Source organism: Sturnus vulgaris, chromosome W (genome assembly GCF_052056855.1).
Source record: "Sturnus vulgaris isolate bStuVul1 chromosome W, bStuVul1.hap1, whole genome shotgun sequence".
Taxonomy (NCBI): Eukaryota; Metazoa; Chordata; class Aves; order Passeriformes; family Sturnidae; genus Sturnus; species Sturnus vulgaris.
Genome location: NC_142282.1, coordinates 40362521 through 40390115, shown reverse-complemented (window position 1 = coordinate 40390115; position 27595 = coordinate 40362521). Strand labels below are relative to the sequence as shown.

General features: G+C 44.0%; 1 protein-coding gene and 1 long non-coding RNA gene across 8 annotated transcripts in view; one reads left to right on the top strand and one right to left on the bottom strand.

The window, feature by feature from the left end:
- Window positions 1-27595, bottom strand: part of LOC148220178 (protein FAM219A-like) — a 193651-nt gene that overhangs the window by 52257 nt on the left and 113799 nt on the right. The gene's annotated exons all lie outside the window — the stretch shown is intronic.
- On the top strand, window positions 745-27325 carry LOC148220181 (uncharacterized). Of its 2 annotated transcripts, none has more exons than XR_015799095.1 (5): window positions 745-1268; window positions 2369-2458; window positions 2535-2617; window positions 4052-6015; window positions 23120-27325. It is a non-coding gene; the product is annotated as an uncharacterized LOC148220181 (long non-coding RNA). The 2 variants fall into 2 exon arrangements; XR_015799094.1 differs by having other exon boundaries at window positions 746-1268; window positions 2556-2617.

The following is a 27595-nucleotide window of genomic DNA, read 5'->3' as shown; positions in this document are numbered from 1 at the left end:
TATGGAGAAAGGTGTCAGGAGTTTATAGGAAAAATCCAGACAGAGTTGCTAAAGTATTTGAAACCAAAATTAGAATTCAGGACCCCCCCCCCCCTTAGTTAGAAACAATTGGTCAATTGTTGTAGTAATTGGTGACTAAAGTATACTTTAGTAATTTGTATTAATTAGTGGCTGAAGTATATCTGGTAATTTGTAATGTGATATTTAGTGGCTAAAGTGTATTTGGCAGTTTGTGTTATGATAGTTAGTAGCTGAAATGTGTTTGGCAATTTGTAAAGAAAGGGGACATTGGAGAAGGGAGTGTCCCCAAGCCAGGAGAAATTGAACAAAGAACATAAACCAGGCTCTTCAAGCCAGCAAGCTCCAGATCTTAAGTAAAAATTAAAAACCCCTCTGAAGGAACCAGGGGAAGCATCCTCAGCTGAGCCCTGCTTACATTATTGCTGGGAATGAAAAGGTAAATTTTAAAATTAATACAGGAACTACTTATTCAGTACTGAATATGTGCAGAGGAAAACTTAGCTCAGAACCTGTAAGCATTGTAGGTGCATCGGCTGGTTTTGCATTAATTGAATTTTGGTGAGGAGGGAATGACCCCACCCAGGGAAGTGATGTTCTAAGAGAAGCTGCTAAGAGCTTCCTCTGTGCCTGGCAAAACCAATTGCTGGCTGTCTCTGAGAATAGGCATGCTGATAAGCCAATTAGAAAGTTAAACACACCCCTGTGAATTCACATTTTAAACCAAACAAACCCTGTGAATTTCTTCTTTTTTTTTTGGCCTGAGTACAGGTAACAGGCTGGTCCGGCCCCCCACACGGCTGGGCTGAGTGGGCCCCTTCCTAGGCAGCCTGCTAGGCCCCATCCCGGCAGGGCCGGGTCCTGCTCTCATGTAGCACTGGCTGAGCCGGATCCCCCTCCTCCCGACATGGCCAGACCAGCCCGCAGCTCCGCTGAAATGCCGCTGCTGCTGAGTTTCAACAGAAACAGCCAGGTAGGGGGAGGGGGAGCCATCGACCCACGGCATGCTGCCGCTGTGTTCTAGCCTGGCTGCTAAGATTCTAGCTTCCCCCCCAACACGGTCGCTGAAGAATTCTCCACTGTAAACAGCCCTGGCCACCACCCTGCAGGGATCACATGACTATCTGCAGGTCTTGGGTGAGATATTAACTCTTTCACTGCACAGATGAGACTTGCAGACCTTCAATTCTCTCTCGAGTGAGAGAGAAGGACAGAGTGAAGACACAGAGAAACAACATGAAGACACCAAGGTCAGTAAAGAAGTCAGGTCCAAGATGGGAGGAGAAATGAGGAGATGCCTTAGGCTGAAATCCTCTTGTAAGCCATAGTGATGGACTATGATATATTGAATGCCCCTATAAATCACAGAAAAAGCATGGGGGGAGTGGAGGGTTTAAATTGTAGATGTGAGCAAAGGCATCCATGCTGAACAAGCAGATGTTGAAGTAGCTGTGATCTCATGAGAAATTTGAACAGAAAGAGAGACAAGAGTGATGAAGACCCTTTGCCCCAGGGAAAGAAGATGATCTCTTTTCCCAGAGATGAAGATGATCTGAGATAGATAAAGAGAACCTTTGCTTTTGAACAGCTCATCCTTAAAAGTGTACCCCATTAGCTAAAGAGTGAGCCCTCCAAAACAGTTGTGGGGAAAGCTGTGAGTCGAAGGGAGGGACTTTTACACAGTGATCAGATTTCCATTCTCCTGGGTGTCTGATTTGCTGTGAAATTAAAGCCACGAGATAAGTGCTTTCTTGTGGAGAAGTCTCCATAGCATCACAAGTGAGACTCCTCTCCCTAAGTGAACTGAAGAAAGACAATTCTAGAGGTGATAAACTGACTGAATAGTTTCTGTACGTTGTGAGTGGGGAAAGAAAAGAGGGTGTGGGGGGGAGAAGTGTTCTGAAAGTTTTATTCTGATTCTTATTATTCTTTTAGTTCTGTTAGTAAAGTTTTTCTTTATACTCTTTACAGTTTGAGCTTGCTTTGCATTCCTCCTAATCCTATCTCACAGCAGGAAATAAGTAAATAATTCTAGTGGGTGCACTGGCGATTTGACCAGCACTCAACCCACCACATAAATTGGTGCATTGACTGGGAAATCTCAAATTGGCAAACCAAAACAACTACAGTGCGACAAAGAGGAAAGAGAACAGGCCTTTTTAAACAACTACTACTATTTAAATTAAGAAAACGGTGGAGGAAACACCAGTTTGTACGTGCCTGAATACCCAATCCCTTTGTTGGGGAGAGATTAATTGGGAAAATTTGTTCAAATAACTTTCTTGGATGGGGAAATAGAAATTCAAACACAAGAATCAAAAGCCATTGAGGCAAAGACTTTATGTTACAGGAATCAGAAGAGTTGAAAGAAATCCCAGCAGAGTCAGAGAATGCTGTAACCCTGTTGGTATGGGCAACTGAGATGCCTGGATGATCAAAGGTGGCCAGATCAGTGAGAATTTTTTTATAAGTTTTTATGAGTTTTTCTAACTTTTTTCTTGCCACACACTTAATAGGATATTGTTTCTGCTTTACAGGTCTGGCTTCAGGTTTGAGGGTAATCCTCTCAGAATCCACCATCTCTTCAGAGCAGTGAGAGGTTTATTATTTAACATTATTCATTTCTTTTTCTCTTGTAAAATAAAGAGCTTTTTTTTTCCACTTTCTCCAAGGAAATCTTTCCCAAACCGGTTGGAATAGGGGCTGCTGGAATCTGCCTTTTTAGAGGAGACCCCTTCAGGACATTTCCTCCTAAATTTGTCTCAAACCAGGACACAGACCAATATTACCAGTTATAGATTAGTACAAGATTTAAGGGACATAAATAAAAATACCTGATATTCATCCAGTAGTAGCTAATCTGTACACACTCTTGCAGCACATAAAAGGGAATACAAATGGTTCATGGTGCTTGATCTTAAGGATGCCTTTTTCTGTAATACCTCTTGACTCAGATAATTAAAAATATTGATTGCTTTTCAGTGGGGGAATCCAAATACAGGGTGAAATGCACAGCTAACATGAATTGTGGGGGGAAAAAAAAATAGACAGAAAAAAAAACCTGGAAAGCATTCTGTCAGCAATCAGGACTGAAAGTAAATGCCTCAATGCTCCAATAAGTCTTACATTTCTTAGGATAATCTAGATAAAAAGTGTTGAAGAAATGACACAAATGGGAAAAGAAGCAATATTATATTCTAGTTTTGAGATCTCACAGGAAAAAAGATGCTTCAGAAGCAGATGAAAAGAAGCCATTTCCAGACTCCAGAGCCAAAGACTACAAGCTGCCTTAGGTATGGCCGGATGGTGTCGGTTATGGATTGCCAATTATGGACTGCCAGCAAAACCCTTGCACCGAAATTACTTGGTATGGACTCCTGAGAGTCGGAGGGCCTTTGAAGCCCTAAAAGAAACTTAATAAGAACCCTTGCATTGGGACTCTCAGACTTAACCAAACCATTTATCTGTGCATGAAAGGAGGCACCTGGTGCTGGGGGCATTGGCCAGCGTTTGGGGTCATGAAAGCATCCTGTCCAAACAATTGGACAATACAATTGAAGAATGACCTGAATACCTGAGAGCAGTGGTAGCTGCAGAGAAGCACAAATTCCAATATATAACCCACATGGTAATAGATGGTTTTGGAACAAAAAAGAAAACATTGGACCAGGTTACTCAGTTGGAGCAGGACAATGTTGAACTTAAGGTAATCACTACTTTAAACCCCAGCCATGTTTTCTCCAGGCTTTAGAAGAAGGAGGAGCTACCCCCCCCCCCCCCATGTGCATACGGCCAAATAAAGAATGCCTGCTTCTTAATGCTACATTGATGTTAAGGAGTTTTTTTATTTTAACAAATTTTTGGTAACACCCCAGCAGCGCAGGGAGACAGGGAAAGGGGTTTATGGTCAATTCATAACAGGTTGTTTCTGCCCCTTCTCAGTGAGGAGTCCTTCCACTGCTCCAGATTTGGGTCCCTCCCACAGGAGACAGTTCTCCACAAACTTCTTCAATGTGGGTCTCTTTTTCCACAGGCTGCAGTCTTCAGGAACAGGCTGCTCCAGCATGGGTCCCCCACAGTGTCAAAAGTCCTACCAGGAAACCTGCTTCAGCATGAGCTCCTCTCTATGGGTCCCTGCCAGGAACCTGTTCCAGCACAGGCTTTCTATGGGGTCACAACCTTCTTTTGAGCATCCAGCCACTCTGGCTTGGGGCTTCTTCATGAGCTGCAGGTGGATTTCTGCATCCCTGTGGACCTCCATGGGCTGCATTGGCACAGCTGCTTCACCATGGTCTTCACTATGGGCTGCAGGGGAATCTCAGCTCCAGCACCTGAAGCAACTCCTCTCCTTCCTTCTCCTTGGTGTCTGCATAGCTGCTCCTCTCACGTATTTTCACTCGTCTTTTCTCTGAGCACAATTACATCTGCACAATAACTTTTAATCTTTCTTGAATATGTAATGACAGAGGTACCACCACCATCTCTATTTGGCTCAGCCTTGGCCAGTGACAGATCTGTCTTGAAGCCAGCTGGCATTGGCTTTGTTGGAAATGGGGGAAGCTTCTCACAGAAGCCACTCCTGTAGCCCTCCCCACTACCAAAACCTGGCCACACAAACCCAATACACATCCTCAAGGGATCCCCTGCCTCCTTTCTCAGGTAGGGCATCTATCTACCAGTGTTAGGCAGTAGAGGAATGGCAGAGGGGATGGTAGGCTGCTATTGCCAGCTATTTCATGTTCCTTAGTATCTTCTTCCTTCTGGGGATGGGATACAGGGCTGAGAGTTTGGCAGCTGCTTTTTCCTTCCACTCTCAAGGGGTCTGGTGGCAAAACACAGCCATGCTTCGAATGGCACAGGGAAACAGGACTGGACAGTTTATATCCCTGATGAAACTCCTCAGAAATGGGCTTGAAAGACAAGATCAAAGGGGCTTTTTGAATTCCAGGTTTCTGAATGCATCTGATTTGAGTGCTGAAAGAGGGGAAGCAGGTCTGGGGTATGAGAGATGTCATCCCAAACCACAGATCACTGCACTGGAAATCAGATGTGTGCACTGCTGAGTTGAAGTGTCTGTCAAAGGAGTGGAAGTTCCAGTTGCAGGGAGAGTTCAGACACTCATGGAAGAGTTTGACATGCTGAAGGTAACAGTAATGTACAGATAAAGATGATGACAGTTCTTAATATGCAACTCTGATATCAGTGAAATGGGATTTAGTATTTTAATGCTGATGTATTTTACATCTTTCTTACCTGTCAGGACAGTGCATGGGGCAACAATGCTCAGAAGCAGTTTGCTAACACAAGGTGTCATATGCTGGTGTGCCCATTCAGGACTGTGGTTATGACAGTGACACCTCAATGTCTCTTACTGCTGGACCACAGTCAGTCTCAATGGAGAAAGGATGGGTGTTAAAGCACTGCTGGCCTGAGAAAGGTTTAACATTGCCTTTTGGAAGGACTGTAAAAGGGAGCCTGGGTGAAAGGGATGAAAGTTCAACCTAGGCTTTGAATGTCAGACTGAGACAGGGAAATTGAGAATTAAGAATCAAGAATTAAGAATAAAGTATCAAGAAATGCTTTGACTAAAAGGGGGCTGACAACATCTTATAGAATGCTTAACATTTGCTGTGCTTGCAAGAACAGGAGGAGAGCAAGGCTACAAGATAAGATAACGAGCCAGAAGAACAAGGCCATTACAGATAAGGGGGAATTCTTCAGACCCCTGAACTAGAAAAAACTGATATCAAGGTCTGGAAAGTGACCAAAAGACTAAAGAGCATGCACAAGGAGACAAGGTGAAAAGTTCAACTCCCATGAAGACTCATTTTACTTCCTCCCGAAGACCACCGAGAGATCCCCAAAGAGCAATGCACAAGTGCAGAGAGGCGTGGGACTGGATTCCCTGGCATGCCCCAGGATCTTCCCTGGAGGGACCCCAAACCTCGGTTTGCTCACCACGGGGACAGACGACCTGCTGGCACTGCAGAGAAAATGGTATGTATTAAATATCAGGAAAAGGGCTGCTAGTAAGTTGTACAGAGATGTCTGATGCACAGCACAGTCCCGGTGGGCTTCCAAAGAGCAGGCCACAAGAGGGCCGGAGGGAGGAAAGGATCCCCGGCCGATAGTGCAGCTGACTGAAGGATTTCACTGGGAGATAGAGTAGCCCGCTAACAACTCTGGGGATGGGTCGAATGAATCCTTGTTTTCGCTGCTATTTTGTGTGCTTCTGAGTCTGGACATGTTGGGTGTGTGAATAAGTGAATGCGTGAGTGAGACATACCTCTGGTACGAAGCAAGTGAGAAGCTCTATCTGCATTTTTTACCTTGGGCGACTGAGGCAGCCAGAGAAAAGCAAAGCGATCAAAGTCAGTGTGGGGCAAGTGCAAGTGTGAACAGAGGAATGTTATGTTTGAATACGGAGTGGTTAGCGTCTGTTTTAACCATGGCTAGATGAAGAAAAGGAACTCCTCTCCCTCAGTGGTTTGGGTTCGATCCTTGGGAGTTTGTAAATCCGGTGAATTATTGGATAGAAAGGGAAAACGACTGAGTTTATCTGGAAGGAATATATAGAACTTCAGCAGGAAGGTTGGTAGCTTTAGATTGAAAATAGCCTGTGCAGGAGGATCTGAACATTCAGAAGAGAAGAAGGGGAATAGCTTACTTTTGTGGGCATTTCAGGGCTTTTGGAGCATCAAGAGAATAGCACTCTAAGTGGTTGCTGTTACAGTGCAGGACTTGCGAAAAACGCTAGTATTGTTCCTTTAAGAAAAAACAGGATCTATGCCCTCAGTGTAAATAGAGGCATCCTAATCGAGCTGATTTTGAACCTAAGATACTAAAGCTTGCGTGTAAAAAATCACATTTAGTACCTGCAACTTGAGCGTGTGTGTGGGGAAAAAGATTGGGAAAGAACTGTGAAAGTTTGCAAAGAGAGATTCGGGTGGAAACGAGACAGGACAAAAAGGAGGAGATAATAGGAACTGGACAAAGCAAAAAAAAAATCCTAGAGCCAGTCCATTAAGCTGTTTTATTGCACATTAGAAAGACATTGCTAGGTACCGGGGTACAGAAAACAAAAAAGACCTTATTAAATGTAAAAAATGGTAGCCATTATATAAATTAAACGATAAAGTGAAGTGGCCACCTAGTAAAACTTTAGATTATGACAGGCTATTACAACTCATGCTATTTCTTAAAAAAAAAAAGAAAAGTAGACAAAGGTATCATATGCCAATGTGTTTTTCTCCCTTCAAAATCACCCCAAATGGCAAAGAAACTGTAAAATCAAGGCTCTATATGACCCTCTAGTATTAGCCCTAAAAAAACCAAAAACAAATTAATAAAAAAAAGCTCAAGCAATGTTGTTCAACATGTAGTATAAGGCAAAAATATACAAAATCAAATAAAGTTTACCATACTGTGGCCCAAAAACAAAATCTAACAAATTTCATGTAGCCTCCCCATATAAACTAAAAAAAGATGAAAAATAAAGATGCAAACTCAAAAGTAACATCAGCTCCAGCCCCTTCATCCCCTCCAGTCTAAACCAAGCTAAACAACAAACACACATATTGCAAACACCGCTGCAAGAGACAATAAGACCAAAAAAAGGAATTAAAATTCCCTTCTCCACAACTGATTTAGAGACATTAAAAAAAGTTGCTAAAATTACCACAGCAATACAGTTAACACTGCTAAACATCTACAATATATAATAAAACAACACAATCCAAATTAGAACAATATGCAACTACCATTAAATGCATTAACCTAAACAAAAGACCAATTAATTATAAAAACAAAAAAAAATTGGCAGAAAACTATTATAAAACTCAACAATTGAATGAAAAAAAATTATTTTCCACTTCAAAACCCACAGTAAGGCCCAAATAGATCAACAAAAAGAAAAAGGCTAAAAAGCTATCAAACATAAATTGCAAAAGAAATAGAAAAAACCATTACCAAAACTATAAATTAATCAACTTTATATACAATTAAGCAAAGTCCAAGTCCCCATCCAAATTCTTAGATCAATTAAAGAATACAATGCACCACCACACATCACTAGAACCTAAGTCTAAAGTAAAAATACAACAACTAATCAATTTATTCCTAGAGCAATCTACGAGTGACATAAAACATACGCTTCAAAACCTTCAAAAGGAGAATAAAAAAATCTACTCTGTTAAACGAAGCAGAGTCTTTAATAACAAAAAAAAAATATAAACAAAGAATAAAGAAGTTCATAGCTGTTGTAAGCGAAAAAACGTGAACAAAAACCACCTAAACAAAGCCCATCTCAGTTAAGCAAAAAGCAATGTGCAATCTGTAAAAAATAGTTGCTAAAAAAAAATCAATGCCCAAAACAAAGTGGACATCAATAAAAAGAAAACCAAAAAAAGAAAAAAGTAATCACACATATAAAAAAACTAAAGAAAACCAGTAAATTTTACCTCAAGAAATCCACTAATTATAAAGAAAGCTTAAAAAAATAAATAAAAGTAAAATTTCTAGTGAACACAAAAGCTACATATTTAGCTTTAAATTAGGCTTTAGTACCGGTAGAAAAAAATTATATTCATAAATTTCTATATCTACTCAGTTCCCCAAAACATCTTTTAGAGAGAAACTTGTTAAAACAATCACAAGTAACCATTGAATTTAAAATTGAAAAAGTTATTCTACAAGTGAATGATGAACGATACATAAAAGTGTTAAGGTTAATGTTAACAACCACTTAAATAAAAATAAAAAATAAATCAAGTATTTCCTAAAGTGTAGACTTCTAAAGCATCAAAAAAAGCAAAAAAATGCACCTCCTATATTAATCAAACTTAAAAAATGAAAACAACGAATTAAAATTAAACAGTACTCTTTAAATTTAAAAAAATGGTCAATAATTAAAAACTTTTTTCAATTAAAGTTGTTAAAAAATGTCAATCTCACTTAAACACTCCCATTTTACCAGTCCAAAAACCTAATAAGTTATATCAAGTAGTAAAAAATTCTACAAACTATGAACAAAATAACTAAAGATATCTATCCCATAGTAGCAAACCCATACACTTTACTAACGTGTCTAACACCAGAGCTAACTGTCTCGGTTTGAAAGACAGGTGTCTTCTAAGGAAAGGCGAGAACCCCTTTCCTGAGATGTAGAGTGCAACCCCCTCCCCTTTAATTATTTTAGTTTCAAATCAGAGGCTGTCAGGCAGGAGATATGGGGATAGGAATAACAGTTCTTTACTGATATCTAACAAGCAGAAACAACAACAGCTATAAAAATTGACAGCAAAACAGAACAGTATAGCTCAGTTCCAGTCCCTTTGGCAAAAGCAATCTCTCCCTGCGCTGTTACCCGTGCTGAGGGCAGGGCAGGCCCCGCACAGTTGAAGAGGGCTGAGTGATGGTGGCAGCGGCCCAGGGGTGAGAGGGATGGAGGAGAGACTCCCCCCTCACGGTGTTGGTCGTGGTGCTTGGCAGAGTGTCCGGAGGTAGTAGGGTGAGGTGGGAGAGCAGCAGAGCGATGTCCAACGGCAGGGAGCGTGGATCTCGGCGCTGGGATGGCAGGGGAGATGCCAAATCGGAACACGGGCTGTCCTTCCACTCCACGAGCCAAGCAAGAGACCCAGGGAGCACGCTCCAGACCCCTCTCCCCGCTTTCCCTTTCTGGTCTCCCCCCCCCTCCCCCTCCCCCCACCCCCCTTCGAGAGAACATTATAGTTTCTAAGGTGTAGCCATAACTACTTAGCATAACAATGGGAGAAATTCCACAGAAAGAAAAGGGAAGCATTCAACCCCCAACATTATCCACCCCTGAATTTTTCCCATACTAATGTGCTATATCAAATTAAACCGTTACATTATATATACATACATGCAGTTAGAGACATAGGCACAGTACTATAGGTATTTCACCCTAAAACAAGGTCTCCTTGGGGTATGCATCGGGTCTCTCCATCCTTTTGCATCACCCACCAGGTGCAACCTGGTCCTTGAGCGAATACAACTCCCCAGATGGGATTGTCTTTGCTGGAGGAAGGATTCACCCAAAGAGTTTTCCCTAGCATACCTCTCATGTGTACCACTGGAACCTTATCTCCATCTGATATTCCCAAGGGCTCAGATTGGGCAGGGCCTGCTCGGTTAGTGGAATCTCGGGTGTTCATTAACCATGTGGACTGGGGTAGATTAATCTCCCAGTTCTTCAAAGTTCCCCCACCCAGTGCCTTCAAGGTGGTTTTAAGCAGGCCATTGCACCATTCAACTTTCCCTGTAGCTGGTGCATGGTAGGGGATATGGTACACCCACTCAATGCCGTGTTCCCTACCCCAGGTGTTTATAAGGCTGTTCTTGAAATGAGTCCCACTGTCTGACTCAATTCTCTCAGGGGTACCATGCTTCCAAAGAACTTGCTTTTCCAGGACCAAGATGGTGTTCCAAGCAGTGGCATGAGGCACAGAGTAGGTCTCCAACCATCCAGTGGTGGCTTCCACCATGGTGTGATAGGTTGACTTAGGAAGAAGAAACTCAGAGAGAGATTTTCTCTAATAGAATTTCCTCTGTGGGGGTTGGGATACCTGCAACAGCCAATTAGAGAAAGTTAGTTTGCTCCGTGAACACACATTTTGAAGGAGGTAATCCAGAACTGACGCTCTTTGTCTTTCCGGCGGCTCAGCAGATAACATCAACCCGAGCTTCCCCCTCCCCCATGCGGGGGGGGGAGGCTCGGGAGGCCGCTTGGGCCCCGTTTGTCAATGAGGGGGACCCGATGGCCGGGGGGAGAAAAAGTTGTGTGATAAGACCTTCACAGCTTCCTCCTCCACGAGTCTGCGGCTATGGCGTGAGGGGGGGCAGGCCGACTCTTGCTGCTGTTGGACGGGCCAGGCTTGCCCGGGTGGCCATGAGCAGTGTGGGGCTGCAACAAGCCCCAAAAAGGCTGATTAACACCTCAGCTGCACCCCCCCCCCCCCCCCCCCCAGCGCGGCCTGAGCCTGGCCTAACTTTTGTAGTTGTGTTAAACTTTAACTCTTTACTGTGCAGATAAGATTTGCAAAGCTTCCAGCCTTTCCTTTGAATATGAAAGGGAATAAGATTTCTGAAGTCAGTGACGTAAGAGCTAAGTTTTTAAGATGGAAAGAGAATGAGAAGATGCTGAAATGGCTGAAAAATCTTTTTGTAAAATTGTAGGGATGAACTAATGTACTGAATATTCCTATAAACCGTAGAAAGAGACATGGGGGGATGGAAATGTTCCATTTAATAGATGATTTGACTAAAGAGCACCTGTGTTAAGAATTTCTGCCCTGAGAAAAGAAGGGGATTTTGCTTTTCTGAAGATGAAGCCTGAGCAGAAAGAAAGGAAACAGAGAGAATCTTTGTTGTCGAACATTTCATTCTTAAAAGTAATACTCCATGAAACAGACATGGCCCACATCTACAGCTTTGGGACAGCTGTAGAGTTGGGAGGAGCATCACGGTTGCAGGTTCTCGGGCGGATGCAAATTGTGAAAGATAAAACCACAAGAGAACTGTCTTTTTCCTTCTTGTGGAAAAAATCCCTACAACTTCAACAAGAAGAGGCTTCTCTCGACAGAAGTGAACTGAGAAAGACTAAAGTGAGAACTGACCGAAGTATTTGTTATATGTTTGTTTTGTTGTTATGAAGATTGGGAGAGGGAGAGAAGGAGTGATCTGAAAATCTTATTCTGAATTTTTTTTTCTTTTCCTTTCTCTTTGTTTGTGTAGTTAATAAATTTTCTTTTATACTCTCCCAAGTTTTAGGCCTGCCTTGCTCTTTTGCTCCTGGTTCTGTCTCACAACAGGAAAAATAAGTTTATTTAAATTGGCAACTCAAAATGGAGACATTAATTTGGTGCATTGGCCGGGAAAGTCAAAATTAAACCAAGACACATGGTCAGTAAATAGCACTTGCCCTGGCGGGTTTGAGGCAGTGTGATGTAGTCAATCTGCCAGGCCTCTCCATACTTATATTTGGACCATCGTCCCCCATACCAGAGGGGCTTCACCCGCATGGCCTGCTTGATGGCAGCACACGTCTCACAGTCATGGATAACTTGAGAAATACTGTCCATGGTTAGATCCACCCCTCAGTCTCATGCCCACTTATAGGTGGCGTCTCTGCCCTGGTGGCCTGAGGCATCATGGGCCCATCGAGCCAGGAACAACTCTCCCTTGTGCTGCCAATCTAAATCTATCTTCGACACCTCTATCTGTGCAGCCTGATCTACCTGCTCACTCTGTCGGTGTTCCTCATTAGCCCGACTCTTGGGGACATGGGCATCTACGTGACGGACTTTCACCGGCAGCTTCTCTACCCGGGTGGCAATGTCTTTCCACTCATCGGCAGCCCAGATTGGTTTTCCCCTACGTTGCCAGTTAGCCTTTTTCCACCTTTCCAGCCAACCCCACAGAGCATTGGCTACCATTCATGAATCAGTGTAAAGGTAGAGTTTTGGCCATTTCTCTCTTTCAGCAATGTCCAGGGCCAGCTGAACAGCTTTGAGTTCAGCAAGTTGACTCGATCCACCTTCTCCTTCAGTAGCTTGTGCAACCTGTTGTGTGGGGCACCATACGGCTGCGTTCCACTTCGGGTTCATCCCCACGATGCGGCAGGAACCATCAGTGAAAAGAGCATAGCGTGTTTCATTTGCTGGCAGTTGGTTATACGGTGGGGCTTCTTTGGCCTGGGTCACTTGTTCCTGTTCCTCTTTGTTGGCAAGACCAAAGTCTTCCCCTTCTGGCCAGTTAGTAATTATCTCCAAAATCCCAGGGCGATTCGGGTTTCCAATACGGGCGCGTTGTGTGATGAGGGCAATCCATTTGCTCCGTGTGGCATCAGTGGCATGGTGGGTTGAGGGAACCTTTCCTTTAAACATCCACCCCAGCACTGGTAGTCGGGGTGCCAGGAGGAGTTGTGTTTCCGTGCCAACCACCTCTGAGGCAGCTTGAACCCCTTCATAGGCGGCCAAGATCTCCCTCTCCGTTGGAGTATAGTTGGCCTCGGACCCTCTGTAGCTTCGACTCCAGAATCCCAGTGGTCGGCCTTGCGTCTCACCAGGCACCTTCTGCCACAGGCTCCAGGACAGACCATGGTTCCCGGCTGCAGAGTAGAGCACGTTCTTCACATCTGGTCCTGTCCTGACTGGGCCAAGGGCTACTGCATGAGCGATCTCCTGCTTGATCTAGGCAAAGGCTTGCTGCTGCTCAGGGCCCCAGTGGAAATCGTTCTTCTTGCGGGTGACCAGGTAAAGAGGGCTCACAATCTGGCTGTAGGCAGGAATGTGCATCCTCCAAAAGCCTATGGCACCTAAGAAAGCTTGTGTTTCCTTCTTGCTGGCTGGTGGAGACATTGCAGTGATCTTATTGATGACCTCACTGGGAATCTGGCGCCATCAATCTTGCCACTTTACTCCCAGGAACTGGATCTCTGGGGCAGGCCCTTTGACTTTGCTCTTTTTAATGGCGAAGCCAGCTCCCAGCAGAATCTCAGTGATCTTTTCTCCTTTCTGAAATACCTCCATTGCCATGTCCCCCCACACAATGATGTCATCAATGTACTGCAGATGTTCTGGAGCTCCACCCTTCTCCAGTGTAGCCTGGATCAGTCCATGACAGATGGTGGGACTGTGTTTCCACTCCTGGGGCAGTCGGTTCCACGTGTACTGCACACCCCTCCATGTGAAAGCAAACTGAGGCCTGCAATCTACTGCCAGAGGAATGGAGAAAAATGCATTGGCCATGTCAATGGTGGTGTACCACTTTGCTGCCTTGGACTCCAGCTCGTACTGGAGTTCCAGCATGTCCGGCACAGCAGAGCTCAGTGGTGGAGTCATTTCATTCAATGCACGATAGTCCATAGTTAATCTCCATTCTCCTTCAGATTTACGCACAGGCCAGATGGGGCTGTTGAAGGGTGAGTGGGTTTTGCTGACCAGCCCTTGGCTCTCCAGCTCACGGATCATCTTGTGGATGGGGATCATGGCATCTCGATTAGTCCGGTACTGACGGCGGTGCACTGTCGAGGTAGCAATTGGCACCTGTTGCTCTTCCACCCTGAGGAGTCCCACTGCAGATGGGTTTTCTGATAGCCCAGGCAGGGTGTTCAACTGCTTAATGCCCTCTGCCGCCACAGCAGCTATTCCAAAAGCCCACCTGAGTCCCTTTGGGTCTTTGTAATAGCCGTTCCTGAGGAAGTCTATGCCTAGGATACATGGTGCCTCTGGGCCAGTCCCAATTGGATGTTTCTGCCACTCTTTCCCAGTCAGGCTCACCTCAGCCTCCAGCAAAGTCAATTCCTGAGATCCCCCCGTAACCCTGGTAATTGAAACAGGTTCCGCCCCGACATTTCCAGATGGTATTAATGTACGCTGTGAACCAGTGTCAACCAATGCTCTGTGTTCCTGTGGCTCTGATGTGCCAGGCCATCGGATCCACACCGTCCAAAAGATCCGGTTTTCCCGTGCCTCTCCCTGGCTAGAGGCAGGGCCCCTCTAGCCCTGGTTATTATTTCTCTCCTGGGCATACATACTGGAGGTTCCTTCAAGGGGATCTGACAGATCATCCTCCCTTCTGTAATACCCTGCACCTTGGTCATGGGAGGCTGAGGCTACCTTCACTTTAGTGGAGTTCCCTCTGTTGGTGTTCCCCTCCCTGAGTTGGCACACCCATGCTGCCAGGACAGAAGTGGGTTTCCCATCCCACCTTCTCATGTCTTCCCCGTGGTCACGTAGAAAAAACCACAGGTCAGCACGTGGGGTGTACCCTCTCTCCCTAGCTGGGGGGCGTTGGGCTCTACTTTTGGGGTCCATGACTCGCACTGGTGCTGCACTGATCTTCCTCACCTCTTCCCTTATCTCCTTCATCTCCTCTTTGAGGTCCTTAACCACAGCAGAGACATGAGCCTGCACTGGGCCAGCCATCATACTCTGAAAATTCCTGAGCCTATTGGCAACAGAACCCACTGTCACTTGGTTGGTATCAGCATTAATCATTGCAATAAAGGTGGTATATTGAGATGGGCCTAGGCTTGCCAGATTCCACATCTGCCCTGTGCACCTGACCTTGTCAGGGTCATTGTCATGCTGTCCATCCCTCCCAAAGAGCACCTCCAGTACTGCCACTTCTCTCAGCTGTTGGATCCCTTCCTCAAGGGTATTCCAACGCAGTCTCTGGTGGTGCTCCTGCATTCTTTCCCTGTGGACAAATCTCTCTCTCACACTCATTAAAAGTCGCTCCCAGAGGGAAAGGAGACCTGTCTCCCTTACAAACACCGGGTCCACACCTGAGTCCTGGGTCAAGGATCCCAAATTCCTTGCCTCAGTACCATCCAGTTGCACACCTGTACCCATAAGGTCCCAGACCCGCAGTAACCAGGTTGTAAAAGGCTCACGGCCCTGTCGTACAATGTCTTTTCGCAGGTTACGGAGACTCTCGTATGACAGGGACTCGATGATGATCTCAACTTCTGGCTCCCCTGCTGGTTGTGAGGGGTCCCCTTCCTGACCCTTATTATCTAGGTGCCTTGTTTTCATCTTAGACTTCCTAGTTTCCACAGGGGCAACTGCTGCTGCTGAGTGCCCTTGCAGTTCAGCTGGAACCTGGAAAGATGTAATGTCTGTGGGTCCCACTGCTGCACCATCAGAGTCTCCCTCTTTAGGGCAGGGGGAGTGTTTCTCACCAGCTGGGGAAAGGTACTCCTTCAGCATCTCACGTATCTTCTTTGCTAGCACCCCCACCCATTCTGGGTGGTTCCTTTCTGAGGTGGGCTGTGGGACTGGGTCAAACTCTGGGGTAATATCCCTAGTCTCTGGAACAGGGTCAGGCTCTGGGGTAACCTTCCTAGTCTCTTGGACAGGATCAGCCTCTGGGGCAGCATCACTAATCCCTGGGGTAGGTATCAGGGTTGTTATCCAAGTCAATCTCCCCTTCTCTCTGAATGTTAGATAGAACAGGTTTAACAGGGATATCAGCAACACTAGCCACAGTATAATGTCATTAGCATTTTGAGAAGATTTGAACCCTTTGAGGACTGGTGGGGTGAACTTCAAAAACCGTGTAATGGGTTGAGAGAAAATTTCACCTGCTGCCACTTCCTCACAGTAAGTACCATTATTGAAGTAGCCCCAGAAACACACACTCAGAGTGCGATAGCTCTGAATCCATGTGGCCATCTTCCAGAGAAAATTAAAAATCCATGAATTCCTCAACTGATCAACCCACAAAATGAACCGGATAATAACCACAGTAACCGTGGTTATGAGACTCATGTTTAAAAAAGGGCTTGCAAATGGGAGAGATATAGCAGTGACCACATGGAGGACAATCCAGGGTAAGCTGGACAGCATGGTGTCACCTACCACAAGCTTGGGTAATTTAAGAACTGTTATCCCCTTTTCTACCCCTCTCTCAATGCCCTCAGGCAATGCCCCACGTTGCGGGCGCCAAAATCTGTCTCGGTTTGAAAGACAGGTGTCTTCTAAGGAAAGGCGAGAACCCCTTTTCTGCGATGGAGAGTGCAACCCCCTCCCTTTTAATTATAGTTTCAAATCAGAGGCTGTCAGGCAGGAGATATGGGGATAGGAATAACAGTTCTTTACTGATATCTAACAAGGCAAAACAGCAGAAACAACAACAGCTATAAAAATTGACAACAAAACAGAACAGTATAGCTCAGTTCCAGTCCCTTTGGCCAAAGCTCTCTCTCCCTGCGCTCAGTTACCGGTGCTGTGGGCAGGGCAGATCCCGCGCAGCTGAAGGGGGCTGAGTGATGGCGTCAGCGGCCCAGGGGTGAGAAGGGATGGAGGAGAGACTCCCCCCTCACGGTGTTGGTTGTGGTGCTTGGCAGAGTGTCTGGAGGTAGTAGGATCAAGTGGGAGAGCAGCAGAGCGATGTCCAACGGCAGGGAGTGTGGATCTCGGCACTGGGATGGCACGGGAGATGCCAGATCAGAGCACGGGCTGTCCTTCTACTCCACGAGCCAAGTGAGAGACCCAGGCAGCACGCTCCAGACCCCTCTCCCCCCTTTCCCTTTCCGGTCTCCCCCCCCCTCCACCCACCCCCCTTCGAGAGGACATTATAGTTTCTAAGGTGTAGCCATAACTACTTAGCATAATAATGGGAGAAATTCCACAGAAAGAAAAGGGAACAATTCAACCCCCAACACTAACTTAATTTACCGTTCTAAATCTAAATGATGCCTTCTTTTGCCTCCCTCTCCATAAAACTAACCAAAAAATCTTTGCATTTAAATCAGAAAGCCCTAAAAGTAAGTTAAAAACACAACTCACATGAACAGTGCTGTCTCAAGAATTATAAAACTCTCCTACCCTGTTTAAAAAGCAACTTGCCAAAAATTTACAGGCCTTGAGAGGCTCCTCTATTAAAAAAAATATTGCAGTAGGTAGATAATCTCCTCATAACCACACAAAGAAAAAAGGCATGTGTGGCCTAAACAGTAAGCCTCCTAATATTTCTAAAACTCCAGAAATACAAGGTGTCAAAAAAACCCCAAACTCAAGTAGTAAAGCAAAAGTTAATTTATCTAAGTTATAAAATTAGTGCAAAACAACGAACTCTAAGGCGAAAAAGCAAAAAAGCGATATATCAAACTCTAAAACCTCAAATAATAAAACACCTAGGAACATTCTTAAAAATAACAGAGTAGTACTAACTGTAAATTTTCATCTACAGTTTACTTGTAAAACCCCTGTATACACTCATTCCAAATGGAGACAAAGACCTCCAGTAAACAAAAGAAGCCACACAAGCCTTTTACCAACTAAAAAAATGCCCTCATGACAACCCCAGCTCTAAGACTCCCAAACATAAATAAATGATTATTTCTGTTTTCCCATGAAAAACAAGAAATTCCCCTAAAAATACTAACCCAAGACCTAAGTGTTGGGGGTTGAATTGTTCCCTTTTCTTTCTGTGGAATTTTTCCCATTGTTATGCTAAGTATTTGTGGCTACACCTTAGTAGCAATAGTTTTCTCTCACAGGCTGGTGGGGGATAGGGGGACTCCGGAAAAGGAAAGGTGGGACAGGGGTCTGGGACGGGCTCTTGCTCTCTCGCTTCGCTCGTGGAGTGAAAGGAGGATGGCCAGTGCTCTGATCTAGCACCTTCCCCACCTTTCCAGCACCGAGAGCCACATTCCCTGCCGTCGAACACCGCTCTGCTCCTCTCCCACCTCATCCTACTACCTCCGGACACTCTGCCAAGCACCACGACCAACACCGTGAGGGGGGAGTCGCTCCTCCATCCCTCTCACACCTGGGCCACTGCCGCCATCACCCAGCCCCCTTCAGCTGCGCGGGACCTGCCCTGCCCACAGCACCAGTAACTGAGCCCAGGGAGAGAGGGCCTGTGGCCACAAAGGGACTGGAACTGAGCTATACTGTTCTGTTTCGTTGTCAATTTTTATAGCTGTTGTTTCTGCTGTTTTGCCTTGTTAGATATCAGTAAAGAACTGTTATTCCTATCCCCATATCTTCTACCTGACAGCCTCTGATTTGAAACTATAATAATTAGAAGGGAGGGGGTTGCACTCTGAATCTCAGGAAAGGGGTTCTCGACTTTCCTTAGCAAAATACCTGTCTTTCAAACCGAGACACTAAGTCCATACCAAAAAGCAGTTACTTACTTCTCCAAACAACTAAATGCAACAGCCAAAAAATGGCCAAAATGCCTTAAATGCATTGAAACAGTGGTACTAAATATTCAAGAAGCACACAAATTCACTTTAAGCCAAAAAATGACTATATTAATGTCCCATACAGTGTCTGCAGTCCTAAAAATAAAAAGCAAACACTTTCTCCACAAAAGTTCCTAAAATATCAAGCCATTATAATAAAACAAAATAATGTAAAAGTAGTAGTGACTAACATTGTCAACCCAACTTCTTTTGTCAACAAACATCAAAAGAAACCAGTACACCACAATTGCCTAAAAACTATCAAAGTCATCTATTCCAATCGCCCAAATCTAAAAGACGCCCCTCTTAAAAATGCAAAAACCTAATTTACTAATAAAAGCAACTACATCATCAATAGAAAACAACATACTAATTATACAATTACCACCTACAAAAAAGGAAAAAAATCTAAACCCTTGCCAGTAAATACCTCTGCACAAAAAAATAAACTAATCACTCTAATCTGGAACCTAAAAATCGTGGAAAAAAATAAACTTTCTACAAACTCAAAATGTACATTTAACGTTGTACACACACATAAAGCCATAAAAAAAAAAACTATTTAACTCACAAAAAAGCCCATCAAATATGCGCAAAAAACATTACAACTATTAAAAGCAGTCCAGGTGCCTAAAAAGTAGCAATTATGCACATTAAAACACACCAAAAAATAAACTCAAAATTAAAAAACCACTAGCTAATGAACAAAAAGACAAAAAAAACCCCAACAAAAGGTAAAATTACAATTAAAAGAGCCTTAATTCCAAATAGGCAAATCTCTCTTTAAAATAAGCCAGTATATAGCAAAAAAACAACAACAACAAAAAAAGAAATTGTCATATTGACAATAAGTATGAATCTAATGCTATCTATTGCAATACTTATTTAAAATTAAAAAAAGTATTAAAACGAATAGCAATACTAACTTCCCTATCAACAATATATAGTAATAAAATAAAAATACATATCAAAAAAAGGAAACTGTAAAAGTAAACTAAAAAAATAGTATCAATACTACTAAATAAAAATTTACTAATTTTCTAGAAAAGGGGTGACTGAGGGAAATTAAGACTCAAGAATTAAGAATAAAGTATCAAGAAATGCTTTGACTGAAAGGGGGCTGACAAAAAACATATGGAATGCTTAACATTTATTGTGCTTACAAGAACAGAAGGAGAGCAAGACTACATGATAAGATAAAGAGCCAGAATGCGCAAACAAGATGGAAGAACAAGGCCATTACAAATAAGGGGAGATTCTTCAAACCTCTGAGCCAGCAAAAACTGGTATCAAGGTCTAGAAAGTGACCAAAAGACTAAAGAGCATGCGCAAGGAGACAAAGTGAAAAGTTCAACTCCGATAGACTCGTTTTACTTCCTCCCAAAAGCCACCTAAAGACCCCAAAAAGCAATGCGCAAATGCAAAAAGATGTAAAACTAATTTTAATACTAAGCAAAAATAGGCAAAGTTTTAAAATATGTGTTAAGTATATTGTGTAATCCTAGTTTATAACATAAAAAGAAAAACATGAAGTGCTAAAAGTGTGCATACCTTTAAAAGAGCTATCCCCCATATACCTTAATGCTAAATAAATGCATACCTACTTTTATAACTTATTTTGTAAGTTATAAAGTCTTTCTGTGCTTTAAGACCCCGTGTCTCACTCCACACATTACTCATCTTTTTGCAAAGACTCCTGCTTTTCTGCCTTGCCACAGCTCAAGGCTTCCTGAGATCTCTCTGATTTTGTTAGTAATAAATTCACTTTGTACCTTTAAGTTGGGCCTGTTTTGCCCTTGGAGTGTTTTCTTCCAGTCCTTATCTCAACTCCATGAAGCCTTCATTAAATTTTTCTCTCCTCTGCCCAGCTGTTGCAGGGGAGGGTGAGTGACTTTAGTGAATGCCTGGCATTTGGCCAGTGTCAAAAAATGACACTGTATTATAGAGCTAGTCTGTGAGGTCGGACAAGTTGCTTTTTTGTTATATCCTGCATTTGAAAAGTTTTAATGTTTTTCTGTAACCATGTGTCCTGCTTTCATCTGGGATAGAGTTAATTTTCTTCTTAGTAGGTGGCAGTGCTGCGTTTTGGATTCAGTATAATGTTATCACAATAATGCTGATAACACACTGATGTTTTGGTTGTTGCTGAACATTGCTTACCCTGAGTCAAGGGCTTCTCGGTGTCTCATGTCCTGCTAAGGAGAAGGTGTACAAAAAGTTCGGAGGGAGCATAGCCAGGACAGGGGATCTGAACTGACCAAAGGGATATTCCATACCATAGAACATCATGCACAGTATATAAACTGAGGGAGGCGACTGGGAGGAATCAATTGCTTTGGGAGGGATACGCTAGGCATCAGTTAAGGAGTGGTGAGACATATGGTGCAATACTTGTCTGTCTTGGATTTTCTCTCTCTCTCTCCCTCTCCTTTACATTAAAATCATTATTATTGTTATTAATATAATTAGTATTATTATAATATTTTACTTTGTTTGAATTTTAGAATTGTTCTTATCTTAACCCACAAGTTTTACTTTTTTCTGATTCTCCTCCCCATCCCACTGGGGAGTGGGAGAAAGTGAGTGGCTGCATGGTACTTACTTGCCAGATGGGGTTAAACCACAAGTCCTTTTTGGTACCCAATGTGAGACACAGAGGGTTGAGATAACAACAGATTTGACCAGAGAGTTGTAAAACATTTTTTTTTAGAAGTATTCATCATATCAATTTCATAGTAGCTGGTCATGATGATGTTTGCTCTCAGAGTTGTTGTGCTTGTTCTCAGGGTTGTTATATAATACCATACTTGCAATATGTGTTTCCCATGGTGATGTTTATCCTCCATGGGGCCTGGGCTGATTATCCTTGTGGTGTACTTTGTAGTATTGGCTTATGATATGATAGAATTGCTGGTTATGAAACTAATCTGGTTTGTGTACTCTGCATCATCATAATATCTGTATTTTGGGAGCCATCTATTAGAAATTATTAATAATTAAGTCTTTTGACTTTTCTTCTTGGAGACCCTACCTATGGAGGACCCTTCCTTCCTTCCTTCCTTCCTTCCTGTTCTTTATCTTCCAGTCTGATTACAGGACCATTTGAGAAGTTTAAAGATTTTTTAATATTCTTTGAACACCCTTGAAACCAACCTGCTCCTTTTTCTAGGAGTCAACCTGTTGCTAAATATGATTCAGGTCTTATTTGAGACTAAACAGCTGTTTAAGAACATTGTGGGAGCAGTGCCAAACACTTGTCATCCTGACCAAGATTAGAACAAGAAAATGTTAACCCTAAGGGCCCTGCTAAATTGTGTGCTTGCTAAAGGATGCTATGGAATCTCATTTTTTAGCAGAACACTGCTGTGTGAGTGTGACTGTGTGGCTTATTGTGATTGAAAACAATTGCATGTGTGGAATGCTTGAGACATATTTTGTGTGTTACGAAATTAGCAAGAGACCCTAGGGACCAATGAGATGATTGTTTATCTGTAACAAGATTAAATAAAAGGGAGAAGCGAGGGGACAGAGATGAGGAAAAGAACAATACCTGCCAAGCCCAACACCACTATAACACTGTATCAGTGTTTGTTTTATCATCGCCAAGGAATGCATATATATATATATATATATAAAATTTAGGTTTTTCTTTGCATTTAAACATCCCCCAGAGATCTGTCTTGAGGTCTGATAGTTAGGAGTGGAAGGGTGTGAAAAATAGTATGGGCCTAGGACAGCGGAGACCTCCAACATTTTGAATTTTATCCCCAAACAAGTGCAGAATTCAGAAAAACTAGTAAAATATTTGGAAAAAGTATGTTGTCACCCTGGAAAATCCAGAAAGACACAAATCACTGCAACATGCTGAGGTCTGGCCCAGGCCTACCAAGCCCTGTTCAACATTGCTCAGTATCTGCAAGGGGAAGAGGTGTCTGGATCTGATGACAAAATGACAGGCACTGTGGCTACTCCATTATCAGTAATGGACACTGTGGTTACTCTAACCCTCATGACAGTCACTGCAGCTGAACCAGAGAACCAACTTGTGGCACTATCAGACACCCCTATACACAAGAAGAAATGAACACTGTCCTAGGGTGACGTTATGGTGCTTGTATCCCCAATCGTGTGTTCTGTTTGTGCCTGGTATTATGTTCTGTGCTTTCAAGACTGACTCTGAAAGTGAAGGTTTGTTTTGTCTTGTTATCAGCCAGCTCACCTCCCCCATGGTCTGTGTTTAGGAGAGGCTAGGCTCGCTCGTTTGCTTGCTTGCTTTTGCTTCTACTTTTTGCTTTTGCTTATTAGTTAGTTTAGCTAGGCAGTCCAATTTTTTCCCTGGACTGTTTTTTTCCCCCCTCTCCCTTTCCTGAATACCATCAGAACCTGTTCCAGACGGGGACCTGGGAAACACCAAGAAACACCGGGAGTCTGCATTTTGTGATCTGTAGCAGTCATCCCCAGCGCTGGAGACCGATAACTGGGCGACCACTAGCAGGAGAGACTTTCTGAGTTTGTCATCCTTTCAGAGCAGTGAAAGAGTTTTTTGTCATCTGGTGTTGGGGGTTTTTTTGTGCTGGGGAGTGGTTTCACTTGTTAAATAAACAGGTTTTTTTTTTCCCACTCCTCTCTGAGGAAATTCTTCCCGAACCCAGTGGTGGGGGGAGGAGTCGTGGAGATTTGCTTTCTGGGGGCTCCTTCCGGAGGTTTTCCCCCAAATTTGCCCTAAACCAGAACAGACACAAAAGACAGCTTGTATAGTAAAGGAGGATGAAGCAGCACCATCACAGGAACAGGAGGAAGAGGCAGAACAAGAGGCAACCACTCAATCCTTTTCCTTGAGTGAGCTGCAGGATATACTAAAATATTTGAGCCACTATCCAGGTGAGTATATTTTGAACTGGAAGCTTTGATGCTGGGATAACGGGGTTAACAGTATGGAATAAGAGAGTAGGGAAGCCAAGCAACTGGGATCAATTTCTAAGGAAACAGGTATTGACAAGGCAATTAAGAGGGACATGAGTCCTTATCCTCTGGAAGTGACATCTGTCAAATGTGAAGGAAATGTATCCCTCCAAAGGAGATGTTATGTCACCCAGGCAAGTGGATTGCAGCAGGAAAAAGTAGCCATTACCTGACAGAATTAGCCATGCAAGAGATGATTTGACTTCAACAAAGTGAAGTTACCCATAGGTCAAGATGTAGTCCAATGACCATGATCCATGTGATAGAAATTTGCATAGAGTGGAGAGGACATGAAGAAGTGGGATGGAAAACCTACCTCGACCCTAGAGGCATGGGTATGTCAATTGAAGGGAAAAACAATCACAAATTGGGGGTTCTTCCAGGAAGGTTGCTGCTCCAGTCTCCAGTGGCCAGTTCCACAGGCAAAGTAGAGGGGCTAATTTTACTCTTGATCCTATGAAAAGAAATCTCAGGAGAGGGTATTTCAAGGACTCAAAAGGGTACTGATAAGCTTTCGGTATAGCCTCCCTGGAAATGGGGGAGATTAAGCAGCTGTCTACCTTGCCTGGTATCTCAGAGGACCCTTCTGTTGTGGGGTTGATGAAGGTCAAAGAATAATGGGTGATGATGGCTACCACAGCGGTTCACCGGTGGCAATATAGCACCAAACAAGACTCCTTGATTCCCATCCATAAGCTGATTTGTCAACTGTAGAGCCAAGGAGCTATCAGCAGGACCTGCTCACCCTTTAATAGTCCCATATGGGCAGTGTAAAACTCTAATGGAGAGTGGAGACTAAGAATAGATTATTGTGGCCTGAATGAAGTCGTGTCACCACTGAGTGCTGCTGTACTGGACATACTAGAGCTTCAGTATGAACTGGAGTCAAAGATAGCCAAGTGCTGCCACAATGGATACCACTAATGGGCTTTTCTCAATCTCTTTGGCAGCAAAGTGCAGGCCACAGTTTGCTTTCATTTGGAGGGGCATCCAGTACACCTGGAACTGACTGCCCCAGGGGTGGAAACACAGCCCTAACATCTGCCATGGTGCAGAAAGCACCAGGGGACACTCGAGGTCGATGCCCAGGCTTTTGGAGTCAGGGATACAGAGGATCTGAAGCCTGCTGTACTCCAAGAGAAAGACAGATACTGGTGGCTTATGAAGGGATTTGAGCTTCTTTGGAAATGACTGGTACTGAAGCAGAGCTCTTCCTGGCACCCCAGTTACCCGTGTTGGGCTGGATGTTCAAAGGGAGGATGTCTATGCATCATGCAACTGATGTTACATGGAGGAAGCGTATCACAGTGATTGAAGCTCTAATAGGAAAACTGAGTCATTACAGAATCTTGGAAGTGATCATGGACTGTCCAGAAAGCAAAGATTTCAAAATGTCACCAGAGGAAGACCTGACACATGCTGAAGAAGATCCACTGTATAAGAAATTACCAAAAAGTGGGAAGTAAAATGCCTTCTTTACTGATGGGTCCTGCCAAATTGTAGGAAAATCATTCACTTAAGAGTTGGACTCGATGATCCTTATGGGTCCCTTTCAACTCAGAATACAGAGTTATTCTGTGAAAGCATCAGAGATGAAAGATAGCTATATAGATTCCCCAATGACAAGTCGCAGAAACTGCAGAAGGAGGTGAATCGAGTCAGTTTGCAGAGTTGAAATCCATCCAGTTGGCCTTAGACATTGATGAATGAGAAAAATGACTGATACTTTACCTCTATACTGACTCATGGATGGTGGCACATGCCCTGTGGGGGTGGTTGCAGCAATGGAAGCAGAATAACTGGCAGCACAGTAGTAAACCCATCTGGGCTGCTGCATCGTGGCAAGATATTGCTGCCCAGGGGGAGAACCTGGGTGTGAAGGTACATCATGAAGATGCTCATGTACCCAAGAGCCGGGCCACTGAAGAACATCAGAACAAACAGCAGGTGAATCAGGCTGATAAAACTGAAATGGCTCAAGTGGATTTAGATTGGCAACATAAGGGTGAATTATTTCTGTTTTGGTGGGCCCATGACACCTCAGGCTATCAAAGAATAGATGCGACATATAGATGGGCTCATGATTAAGGCGTGGACTTAACCATGGACACTATCACACAGGTTATCTATGAATGTGAAACATGTGCTGCAATTAAGCCAGCCAAGTGGTAAAAGTCTCTCTAGGATGGAGGACGATGGCTGAAATATAAATATGGGGAGGCTTGGCAGATTGAATATATCACACTTCCACAAACCCACCAAAGTAAACGTCATGTTACTACAATAATGGAAACAACCACTGTATGGGTGGAAACATATGGGAATACAGCTGGAGAACAAGACTCAGAGCACTGCTCAACTCATGACTGAAGTGGATGTGCTAAGTCTAGTGAGCCACAAGCCATGGCAAGTCAAGGCAGAACCCTGAATGAGGAAGCAAAAGGTGTTCTTGGTATGCTTTGTTTAAGATAAATCATGCAAGACTGTACGTGCCTGTGCAGGTCTGTAGAGGGCACTGATTAAGTAATGCTACTTAGAAACACCAGTCGTGTGATTGTTGCTATTTTTAGCTATAGCTGGAAAAGTATAAAAACTGATTTGTAGAATCAATAAATTGTCTTTTTGCATCCACGCAATGAGCCCTGTCTTGTCAATCGCCTGACAATTGGTGCCCTCATGTGAGGAAAGCGATGACTGTCTAGCTGAACGGCTATCGGTGAGCCCTGCAGAACTAAGTGCCCCTGAAAGGAAGGGGGAAGCCAGCTGGCAATGACTAATCCCTCTGGAAAGGAGGTAAGCTACAGGGAACTATGAGACGGGATGTCTACCCAGGAGAGACGTTTTTGAACTTATGCATAAACTTTTACAACAACATGGCAAATCTTTGCCTTTGCATGATTTAAAAATCATATTGAGATGGACAGCAGTTAAGCTGCCGGGAGTTTCCCAGTCCACAATCTTCTCAACAGATTTGTGGGACAAGGTGGGAGTAAAACTGTGGAATTCTGCAACGAAGAGGGACAAAGCAGCTGCAGAAATGCTTCCCTTTTGGAGAGTGGTTTTTGGGGTCCTAAAAGCCCAAGAAAATTCCAATGCTAAAGATAAAGGGGATGCCTCCTGCCCCCCTCTGCAGCACAGTCTCAGAATTTTTTACAATCTGAAGAGACTGCATCCCTCTCGGTGCAGCCCACGGCCCCCTCTCTTACGAGTGAAAGGGAGAGAGGCCCCTTGCGATGCATAGGGGCATTAGCTGCTGGTTACTGCCCAGAGGACAGTGAAGATGACAGAGGGTACCCCTTTGACCTTGGACCTGTCGACCTCGAACAAGAACCAGACCTTTATCTCCCCAACCCTCGTGATAATCGGGTTCATCTGAAACAGCAAGCGTTAAGGGAGAGGGAACTGGACATTGCCAAAAGAATTGTAGCACCTGTCATCTATCAGGGGAAGGGTCAGCAACAAGCCAAATGGGAATCGCTTTCCTTTCCGGTGATCAAAGAGCTCAGACGGACAGTAACAGTGCTCTTCTGGCTCGTCAGAGGCCTCTCACCTCTTCCCGAGCTCGAGTGGCAGTGCAGGCTTGCCTTGGGCCCGGTCTCAGGCCCCCATACGGTGCAGCCCCCCCTGCATGGTGCCTGCCAGGAGCCGCGACTGTGACTGCTGTGACTGTTTTTGCTGCTGCTGCGAGGGGTGCGGTCCCCCCGCCTGACGCTGGCCAGCACGTGTTGTAGCCCGCACGGCATGCTGAAGCTATAGCATATCAAAATACCAACTGACGCTACGTACTGACCGAAACTGTTAAAATTTACCTTCTCATTTCAATAACCTGTGACTTGTGATTTTTAACAGGATTGTTACTAAAAAGACTCAAAGGTGTTTCTGTGGATGTGGTGT